Raw genomic sequence first — 11790 nt, forward strand, 5'->3', positions numbered from 1 at the left:
CGGACATTCACGTTTCAATATTAAGCTCAGCGTTACATCAAAGTGATCGATCGCAAATGGATTCGTGACGACCTTCCATTCTATGCGAAGAAAGAGGGTCACAGTGTAAATAGCTAAATCTGTGGAAGAATATGAATTGTGGCGAATATTGTAAGAGGTGAGCTCTTTCTTTGTTACAGAGGAATGCACCAGAGGATACTCGAAAGCCTTCTATAAGACGACCCCTTGTATCTCACCGGGAGTCTCCCCACAAACTGATGTGAGCCTTAAAGTTACCAGCGACAATGTATGGTTCTGGGAGCTGATTTATTAGCGTGAAAAATTCTGCTTTGCTGAGTTGGTAATTAGGCGGTATGCAAATTGAGCAGATGGTTATTCACTTGTTGAAAAGAATCGCTCGCAGAGACACCGCCTGAAGGGGCGTCTGGAGAGAATGATTCTGGCAAGCAACACACTTATCCACGACTATTGTTACACCTCCGGACGAAGCAACAGCGTCGTCGCGGTCTTTCCTCAAGATATCATGCTGTTGCGGTTCACTTTGTGCCGTAGTGAATAGAAAAGATGCCGAATGCCTGGGACACGGCGTGCCTAACCGTGGCGCTCGTCAGCATAAAAAAGACTTATCCGTCGGGTGTGTGCGACGGGATTACGCGCGGAATGTGCAAATCTTACTCCCCTCTGTCCCCAAATTTATCCCCTCTACGCTAAGGAGGGGCTTCTCTCCCACGATCCTATGTGTGAGTTCACCCGACGTGGCCTACGTTCAACTCCTCTACGCCAAGGGGTGGTTTCCCTCCAATGACCCTGTGTGCGGGTTGACCCGAGGGGTCCTGACGAGGCCCCCTACCAGTGAGCAGCAGAGAGCGAGGTTTACCGGTTGGCGGAGGGTATAAGAACGCCAGCGAGTCGCTACGTGTAGTAGCATCTTTTCTGCTCTCGCGTGAAGGTGCACGCACGCTGAACGTTTTTTGTAATTTCATTGGAGCGCACCGCTCACTCGTCCCGGTGAATTAAACTTCTGTTATTTGCTTTTACATCACCTCGTCTCCGATGGCCAACTTGGTTCGAGCTCCAAGCAGACGCCGTTGAAGGTCACAAAACTCCGTCCCCTTAACGAGTGGTAAGCAGCGGTTGGACGTGGATCTACGAGCCTCGTCTGCCAAGTCGCAGCTGAATGCAGCGTTTGCGATTGATTGATCGATTGACTGATTGATTGGTTGATTGATTGATTAAGTGAGGGAGACCGCACAGCGACGTTGTTTTGGAAATGCGTCGGCAGGAGGCTCGGACAAGGGCTAGTATTTTACATCTCACCGGAAAGTCCACGGAGGCGTTTAAGGACACGCTTCCAGCAGCAACGACGAAAGGCGGGAGAGGAGAAGAGCTAGCGAAGAGGGACGCCGGCGGCCAACTTGGCGGGAGACGTAATAATAGGCGCACTTATCGGTGGGGCGTGTTGACGAATTACACAGACGGCGTGTGTCGACGCTCAAGCTATAGTTTTGGCATTGACGGGCGGCACAGAGCAGCAAAACAGGATGATTGCACGTTAATATGGAAAGAAAGTATGCACTCGCGAACTGCGTAAGGCCAGCGAGGGGCGGCGCGAAGGCGTAAGGCACGAAACGGCGGAAACGTGGTCCTTTAAATTCCAGTCTCGTAACAGCGGCGAGACGTGGACGAAGCGCGGACGCGATGCGCGTTACCACTGCAGAGAGGGTGCGACCTTTCTCGTGACCTTGTCGTGACCCCACGCGCCGCGACCCCGGCCATGACCTGGGGAGCCCCGAGAAACAAGGTGTGAGAAGATGGGGGGGCACCTTTAATGGCACGACCTGTCGAGACACCGGTGCTGACCTTTGTCGTACGCCTTGATCCCAGGCCGATAAACAAGCTGGCGTGCGCAGTGATCCCGTCCTTGGAATATCACCGCGGGTATTTTTTACCAGGTGGCCGTGCGTGTCGCGTGCGCTAACGTCTGCGAGAATCGTCAAGGTCCAGCGGGCCAGCAGCAGGCTTGAAAGTCATGGCCGAGAGATACACGCTACGAGCGAAGTGAACTTGAATTTCGCAGGAATTAATGAATGCGCTCAAATCAACGAGATGCGTACAAGCTAACCCGTAGAAGCTTTTATCAAATTTAAATCATTCCATTTATGCTCCACGCGTTATGTGACCAGCTCTGCTTGGGTGCTAGAAGAGAAAAACAAGATGCACCCTCGAAACTTGTGTAGTTGCCAGAAGATGTTGCTTGCATTAACTCGCCATTCTCTATCGAAACCTTGCTCCAACGGCGTTCCCACGGGCACCTCGAAGCAATAAAGTGACTTCACACTCAAGACTCATTCGGATCACATGATCTTAGCTTGTTTACGCATGGAGCAACAATAAGCTGCGCAATAACTCGTGGGTGCACTCTCTTCTCTTTATACTACGTTATCCGGACGATCAAGTAGTTTCGATAATGTGTATAACTCAAGAGTGTGCGTCGTTTAACGGCATACGTGTGAAAGTACCTTCTAGTCGGCAAGTTTAAACAGCGCTGAAGGACAACGAAACAAGTAACACGTAGTACGCGTATAACAGAGGACCAGCTCTGTACCGCGCCTTGGATAGCACCACGTTATTTAACTTGCAGTTTAACTTACAGGGGGGATAATTCTTGTCAGCGTCTTGCGTGGAATTTTCATTATGTAACAACGTGAAGATTGGGGATGTTCGCCCGCGGCAGTTTTGGATCACAGCACGTCGAACGAGGAAGTGAGAAGAGCAATCACTAACAAATTGCTATTTAAGAAAGCTCGCTCCCATACATTTGCTTGGCGCGTGCGCAGTGGAACTCGGCTGTCAACATAATCCATGCGCCTAGCTTAAATTTTTTATTTCTTGCCCTCCGCAATAATTCTCCTTCATTGTTACTGTGACGGAAGGTCTCCTAGCGCATTTACTGTGAAACACTATCAAACTTTATACGACACGACAGTTTATAAATTCGTGACGCATGTCATGTGCTTAGAAAATGTCGGTCTTTTCTTTCTTTTCTCAGAACAGCAAAATGCTACTTCTATACAGAAGGCGCTCTTCCAATTGTTGGCGTTGTTGCGCGAAAACGTGCACTTAGGTCTAACACAAGACAAATGTAGCCGCCCATGCGTGAAAGTAGTAAAGGTCGCGCGCATTAAAAATTTCACGCTGTCTTCCGTCGACATCGGTTGACGGAGTGTCTTGGTCGTCTTCAGTCTCGTCGCGCTACCCTGATCCACTACAGAGCCCAGCCCTTTTCCTTGCGGATTGGTCAACAATTTCGAATATGTCACGCATAGTAGAAATGTATGTTAATGCGAATGCGCCGCGAAACGCGGGCGATTTGCTGCTTTGACGTACGCTTCGCTTTGTGCGTACCTCAATTCCGCAGTTGGAACTCGCCTAGAGGCTATCCGGAGCAGACTGACGCATACCCTCTGAGCACCCGGCTTTATATACCTTCCAATCGGGCGAGGAGGAAAGGCCTCGCAACCAGCGCGCTGCAAGCATGTCGAAAAAAGAAAAGAACTCCGTGCCCTTTCACTCGGTGAAGAAGGGTGACCAGCGAAGCTGTGAACGTGGGCCCCTTAATGGCGAACTGCACCTCCGCCTCGGGTCGGCCCGGCACTGCACTATATCCGGAATCGGTCCACGTATGGGGAGCTTTTGCTTACCGCGCCGACGACACGAAAATTTCCTTGGACGGTAGAGGTATACAGTTTCGCTGTAGAAGGCAAGGAGGGAACATCACTTGACAGTTTTTAAGCGTGTAGTGATCAAACGAATATAACGTAGACGAAAGCCCCATGGGAAATGAGCTCTCAGCCCGTGATAGCCATGTGGCAGTTCCAGCCACCGAGTGGCGCAGTGAGTATGGGGGAGAGGGAGTGGCGAGCGCAGAGCATGAAGAGGGTGTCGCTAAAGGCTAAAAACAATGCCTTGAAAAACATGGTAACATTGGAGGGCCTACTCCCATAGAGCCAAGGCGCAGACAGGCCCTGAAAGGAGGGGGTTGGCTCGTCGAGGCTATAGCTGCTGGATGTCCATGTTCTCTCCTAGTCTCTTTCCTGCCTCTGTGGCTGCGAGGCTTACCTCCTTTCTTAATGTCAGATCATACAAGGACGTCTGGAAACCAATGTGCAGTCATTGGCGGCAGTAATAACCACAGAAAGCGAGAACCCCTGACTGCGCTTACATCCGGCATTTCCTCCCCATCATCAGTCACGTTCTGTGCACGTGTGTGTTTTTGCGTGCTTGTGAGTGCATACGTGTGCGCCAGTGTGAATTAGACAAAAAAATGAAAATAAATCTTCTGATCTGATCGTTTGAAGCGGGAACACAGATAACAGCATTCGTGTGCGGTCAGCTCATTGCAACCCCGAAACATCTTAGGGCCAATTGTTGTCGTACTTGCGTCGAACACCAGTATCGTGATCATGCATTTAACACCTATAATATGCTAACCCTACGTTGAACTTCCTGCATGATGCCCATGATGTGGCTCGAAACAGCGATCACTGTAGTTGGTAAAACATAATACCAACTTGATACATACACTCTTTGTGCTGCAGCACAAACTTTGTCCTGAATATCAGCGATATGAAATGGGCACAACATAAAAACAATACGGTAGCTCCTTGCGAGGAAGTGTTATCCTCAAGACGTGTGGGTGCATCGCAGCTGATTGGTCGAAGAACAGCCAATAGAAAAAATCGGATTTCGTCACCTTGCGGCTTGTACGGCATTATTACGACCTATGGCGAAACATTACATTACATAGGTGGCAAAAACCACGTCTCTATAACAAACATGTCTCACAGTGCTTGGAAATTTTGAACGCTTTCTCAAAGAAACTTCAGAACGTCGGTCAAGCTGCTACTACTGTCGGCCTCGCGTATATATACCCCTTCACTATATGCACTCCTTGTTGCTAAACTAAACCCGGGGCGAACTGCGAGACTAATGTTCCAAAAAAGGCGCATTCGTGAAAGGAATGTTTAAGAACAAAGAAGCTTGCCCTGAGTACGGGCCCAGTGTTCCTGAAATGTTTTTCCGAAGAACTCCCAAGATAATTTTAAAAGTTTAGCCAACAAACCTAGGCTGATTGAAATTTTTTTCTCAAATACTCTTTGACAATACTAAATTATTACGCGTGCTGTGCCGCCGTCACTGCTCTCCATTTTGTCACACTTACGCGCCTCGTTCTTTCGCGGACTGCATCAACCCGATACCGAGAGTTGCGATTGTTGCGGCCGTAATACCTCGTTAGGTTAGCTTCTCTGCGTGACTCAGTCGCCTTGCGGCTGAGACGTTCGCAACTTAAAGTGCGCTATTAAAACAACGACTAGTGTGGGCGTGGTGTACGTAAACAAGATCTGGTTTTCTCGTTCGAGTTAGTTGTTCTGAACGCCAGGCGCGATCCAAGACTGATATCGATTCCTTTGTATTTCCCCGAGCCTGTATAAGTAAAAAAAAAAAAAAAAGAACGTATGAGAATCTCATCTTGGAATTCATGTGAAGCGAAGGTTTCGGGAAGCAGCTTATCGAATGCTATAAATTTGCTGATTTCGTTCCTGCATCCTTGCCCAACAGGTAAGTGGCAAGCGCACATCTACTCTCGCATGTGCTATTCGGCAAGACAGCACCTAGCAGCCACGATCAGGAAAGCCTGACAGGGCTCGCTGCGAAGTATTCTGTTTAAATGGGCACTAAAGACAAATACTAAGTGAAGCTAAAGTGATAGATTAGTGTTCGAGGATCTGTGAGGCGTCAATATTATGGCGAACAGAGCCTTAATACTCGAGAAATTGAGGTAACTGCAGGACACGATTAGCGACTCCTCCGGGACTTTCATGCAACTTGCCCGTTGACGAAAGCACTCCTCATTTAAATATTGTCACTAGTACACAATCACTCGTTGCAAAAAAAAAAAAAAAAACATCATTGCATTGTATGGTAAGACTAAATAGAAATTGCACAGTTCTATTTCTGTTTTACAAAAAAATAACTAATTGAAATTACTCTTGACAACGATGCGGGCGTTCGAAAGGTTTCGTTGTCGCTCGACTCAGCACCGGCCACACTTTCGCGTTTCAGCAGTTTTCATGATAGAGTGTATAAGCACGACTGAACGAGGACGTGGAAAGAAACAGAGACACAGAGACAGCGCTTGACTTTCAACTATAGGTTTTATTTTCGCACGCATCGATAAATATATACCGTACGAGCGGAAACAAACGTGACAGCAAAAAAAAAAAGAACATTTAGTCGTGCATTTCGATGAACCGTACACGTGTGCAAGGCATGGCAAAAAAGATGCATTGGTTACAAAGATAAGCCTAGGAATCGTATCTCCTTTTCAGATAGCGACACTGAAGGCTTGCTCACGCATCTTTCCTCTAATTTGGCAATTTCGTAGGCCTCCACAATCTCCGTTGGCATCCTGCTATGAGCCCTACACAGAATAGAAGTGCTTTCAAACATGGGTTTACAGGAACAATCTCGGCAATGAATACCCAAATGACCGGAGATTACCCTAGTGACGTTATATGAATATTATTTTGATCTCTCATTGATGCGTCTGCCGGTTTGACCAACATGCGTTCTTCCGCACGAAAGTGGAACGGCATAGAAAACGTTGTGAGTGCATGTTACAAATTGTTTGCGATGTTGAGTAGAACTTGCCTGCCGTTTGTTATTCTCTGTATTAACCTGTTTGCACAGCTTCTGTAAGTTTGTTTCTTTCTACGTCCCCGTTTAGTCGCGCTTATGCACTTTATCATGGATTCTAACCAACTAGCCCGCCAACGTGTTTTTTTAATGACTAGTTTCGCTGTCGCGTAGTGCTGCGTTGGTTTTTGCTGGCTCACGAAACTCGTACAAACTGCAACTAACAGATAATTCAACTTCCACGTGATGTCGCGGGTTGCCCGAACAGTCTACGCCACTTGACCAAAAACCAGCTGCAGCGGCGAATCCACCTCTCTGTAGCTCTATCTTGGCTCAGTACCGCCGTCTGTTGGGTGCCATTTTACTGACCGACGGCACAAAAGAGTGTATGCAACGTCACCACTCCACCCAATTGGTAGGCGGGAGATTTGAATTTCGAAAAATGGTATTCGGACCCTTCATTTGCAGTTTTCTCGTAAACTAAGTATTTTCTTGCCGTGAAACAAGCGTTGCGAGGTTTCTGGAATGGTATATAAACAGTCCATGTCGACCTGGTATTTGCCTTTAGTGTCCATTTAATAACGCAAGAAAAAAAAATGTAAAATTTTGTTCCCATGTGCTGTAGAAATCGGCAGTTCTCGGCAGAGTGAACCCATTTGCGGCGACCGAAGCCTATAGTCTAGCAGGGGCCTTCGCCTTCATCCAAGGAATTTCTTTGCGACGTAGCCAAAACGTCGTTCCCGTCGCCTACTGTATTGGCTGTTGCGGCGGCCTCCGAGATTAGTATAGTGAAGCGGCAACTCTCGAAATCTGTGCGCCGAGCGAGACACCACAATGAATTATCGTACGCGAAAAAGCAGCACGGTAATACAAGTGCTTAACGAATCGACCTTCCAACTGCACGCCATTGCAGGGACTTTAGTTCAAATCCCTTGAAGCTATGGTGGACAATAAATATAAAATGAAAACATTGAGCAGAGCCTGTCTCATGATGTGACGTCGGCTTTAACTGAATAGCAACGTAGCAAAGCAGGGACAAAATGTTTTGCCACCAAGGAAACGGGTCATGTAAGGAGGTTCACCCTGTAGCAGAAGCAGCTGTGAAACCGCTTAAGTGATGAGCGGCACATACCCAGTATCAAGTACCCAGTGACCCAAGTTGGTGTTAAGGAAGTTCACCATGTAGCAGAAGTTGACTACAAAGAAAACATGGCGCATCCTTCGAAGTATGATTGACCCGGGAGGAACAAAAACAGTCGCGAAACGCACACTTAAGCTGCTTGAAAACGAGTTTGAAGGTCGGGAAGCTGACATGATAGACAAAATTAAAGAGATATACGTAGGAACTGTACCGACCGGGCAATCCACCAAACCCGTTTACGAAGGTCAGGACCAACCGGAACTGGACGCCCCCATAACCTTTGAAGAGGTTTACGCAGCGGCACACTCCTTCAAGAAAAACACGACCCCAGGGGTAGATCAGGTCACGAACGCAATGATTCGCAATCTAAGTGACGACACGCTAAAGAGCTTGACCAAATTCTTTAACGAGACGGTCTGGACAGAGGACGGCGTCCTTCCAAAAGAATGGAAGGAAGCAAAAATTATTCTTATTCCAAAACCAGGTAAGCCTCGTAACATCAACAACCTTCGACCCATCTCCCTAACGTCGTGCGCGGGGAAACTCTTTGAAAAGGTTGTGCAGGTCCGGCTCTCGAACCACATAGAGCTAAACAACATGTTCCCCTCCAACATGTTCGGTTTCCGACCCCACGTGTCAGCGCAGGACGTTTTTCTACTACTAAAGCACGAGGTCCTGCACCCCAACAGAGGGTCGGAAGATAAATTTGTACTGGCATTGGACATCAAAAAGGCCTTCGACAGCATCTCCCACCACGCTATTCTGGAGGGACTGGAAGCGGTGAACTGCGGAACGCGAATTTATAACTACGTGCGCTCGTTCCTCAGCCACCGCACGGCCACAATCGGATTAGGCTCCACGAGGTCCGACACCTTCAGCTGTCCCGACAGAGGTACCCCTCAGGGAGCTATACTCTCTCCACTGCTATTCAATGTAGGGATGAGAAAGCTAGCCCTGGAGCTAGATAAACACCCGAATCTCGGTTGTGCGATATATGCCGATGATATCACGTTCTGGGCTCACAAGGGGTCCTACGGGGACAAGCAAGAAACCCTTCAAAAGGCCATAGACGCAGTCGTGGAATACGCGAGGGCGGCGGACATGGCATGCGCACCTGAAAAATCGGAATTCATTCGGGTGCGTGCGAAGTACGCAAGAAAGAAGGACTGGGTGCCGCTCACTCTGACTCTCGACGGGGTGCCAATTCGTGAAGTGGAGACACTCAGAATATTGGGGATGTGGATACAGCAGAATGCTGGAACATCTCACACCCTACAAAAACTAAAGGCGGTCACAGGAAACGTGGCCAGAATGATAAGGAGAGTGGCAAGAAGCAGAGACGGCCTAACTGAGGGAGAGACCATCAGCCTGGTTCACGCATTCGTAATTAGCCGACTCACATACGCCCTTCCGTATCAGGCCTTGACAAACCAAGAGATTAAACAGGCAAACGCAATAATAAGAAAAGCCTTCAAAGCCGCCCTTGGTCTTCCCGAATGCACTAGCACAGAGAGATTCGAGGGACTGGGCCTGCACAATACTTTTGACGAGTACGCAGTCGCGACGTTATATTCCCAGAAAGAACGACTTTGTTCTTCAACTCAGGGCAGGGAAGTATTGGCGAGGTTAGGCTTTCCCCTGAGACCCCAGTATTGCGGAGAGGAAACGGCACAGATAGACCGCAATGTTCGATCGCACATCGCGGTGGCCCCAATTCCCAAAAACATGCACCCCAAGTACCATCCCGGACGACGCAGAGCAAGGGCAAAGACCCTTCACAAACGTTTCGGCATGGGACCGGGGGTGTATTATACGGATGCCAGTCGAGCCAGCTCAGACACTTTCACCATAGTCTCTACATGCAACAACAACGTAACAACGGCATCCTTCAAAACCGCCTCGGCATGCGTGGCAGAGGCTGCAGCCATTGCCTTGGCCATTCAGGACGCCGAGCGCCAAACCAATTCGGCTGTCATATTATCCGACTCACAAGCGGCTTGCCGCCTGTTTTTACAAGGAACGGCACCCAAATCAATAATCAAAATTTTAGGCACTCAACTAGAGGGGCACCACACTATCATCTGGTGTGCGGCACACGAGCGACTGGCAGGAAACGCTAGGGCAGACCGTATTGCTCGAGGTTTGAACGTCCGAGCAACGGCATGGCCTAGCGACGTCCTTCCACCGAATTCTCGTGACATCCTCCTACAGCAAAGGCAGGAGCGGAGACGTTTTGGACATCCTCACTCCGATTTAAACAGCGAACAGGAGAGGGACTGGCGTCGTATTCAGACGAATACATACCCCAACCTGCACCACCTACACAGAATACACCCCACGAGGTTCTCTGACGAGTGCCCGTGGTGCACAGACACACCCACACTAAAACACATCACATGGGAGTGCCCCAGGAGGCCTCCGCACATAGACAGTCCCATATTACACCAACATCCACTAATGAGGAATAGGCAGTGGGAGGCATGGCTTGCGGACGAGGGTCGGGAGAGCCAGTTGGCTCTTCTGGACCAAGCCCAGCGAGCCGCTCGTGCCAGTGGGGCCCTGGAATAGGGGCTCCAACCATCGTGCCTTATTTTATTTCCATTGAATAAAGTTTTACTCTCTCTCTCTCGTCTTAACTGGTGAACGGCACATATCTAGCCTCAAGTACCCAGTGATTCAAGTTGGTGTTAAGGAGGTTCACCTTGTAGCAGAAGTTGCGGTGAAACGTCTTAACTATGAACGGCACATATCCAGTGTTAAGTACCCAGTGGCCAAAGTTGGTGTTGAGGAGGTTCACCCTGTAGCAGAAGTTGTGGTGAAATGGCTTAACTGATGAGTGGCACATACCCCGTGTTAAATATCCAGTGACCCAAGATATTCCGGCAGTTGGTTTTCAACCGGGTGCCTTCAGCACAGTAGCCTGGCATCCTGACGTTTACCCATTAAACCACAAACTTTCCAGTGACCCGAATTGGCTGAAAAGCTCTTGGAGATAGATAAACAGGCAGAGAAATAACCGTCAATAAGTGGGTGAAGTACCCGAAAGAATGTCGCACTGAAAACTAAATTCTGGTGTTCTGCGCGTCACATTCACCATCTCATTAGTAGGTACGACGTAGTAGCGGACTCCGGATTAATTACCACCTTGCAGGGATTTTTCACGTGCAGCTGAGTTTAACCATACGAGCGTTTTTTATTCATTTTACCGCCAGTCGATATGCAGACAACCCGTCGTGGTTGCTCAGTGGCTATGGTGTTGGGCTGCTGAGCACGAGGTCGCGGAATCAAATCCCGGCCACGACGGCCGCATTTCGATGGGGGCGAAATGCGAAAACGCCCGTGTACTTAGATTTAGGTGCACGTTAAGGAACCCCAGGTGGTCGAAATTACCGGAGCCCTCCACTACAGCGTGCCTAATAATCAGAAAGTGGTTTTGGCACGTAAAACCACATAATTTAATTTTTATTATGCAGACATTGCGTTCAGAATCGCACCCGTGACCTCGAACTCAGCAGCGCAACACCATAGCTACTAAGCAATCGGGGCGGTTACTATTTCAGACAAGTGCTCACTCGTCTGCATGTTTGCTCAGATCGCTTGAATTTTAATGCCGCAAATAAGACAAAAAGTGAAGACATTGTGCGCATGCATCACTAGCAGCGTCACGCCGTACGACATGCAAGCGAATAAGGCTAAGCGGTAGACGTGAAGTAATCTAAGGTTAATGCGTCCCTCGTAACCGGATTGTCGCGCTTGGGACGTGGCAATCCTAACAAATAGATGATTAACGCTCCTCTCCGTGAAGTCAAAAAGCGGATGCTTCTCCTTTTTTATAGAGGCGTCAAATCAAGAAGAGAGCCTTGAAGACACCGCAGCTTTTGCTTTGAAGTGAGAACTGTAGAATAAAAAAAAAAAAAAGAAAGAAGCAAAGCATGCCCCTTCGTTTTTTGCAC

Source organism: Dermacentor variabilis, chromosome 7, assembly GCF_050947875.1.
Source record: "Dermacentor variabilis isolate Ectoservices chromosome 7, ASM5094787v1, whole genome shotgun sequence".
In the NCBI taxonomy this organism is placed as follows: domain Eukaryota; kingdom Metazoa; phylum Arthropoda; class Arachnida; order Ixodida; family Ixodidae; genus Dermacentor; species Dermacentor variabilis.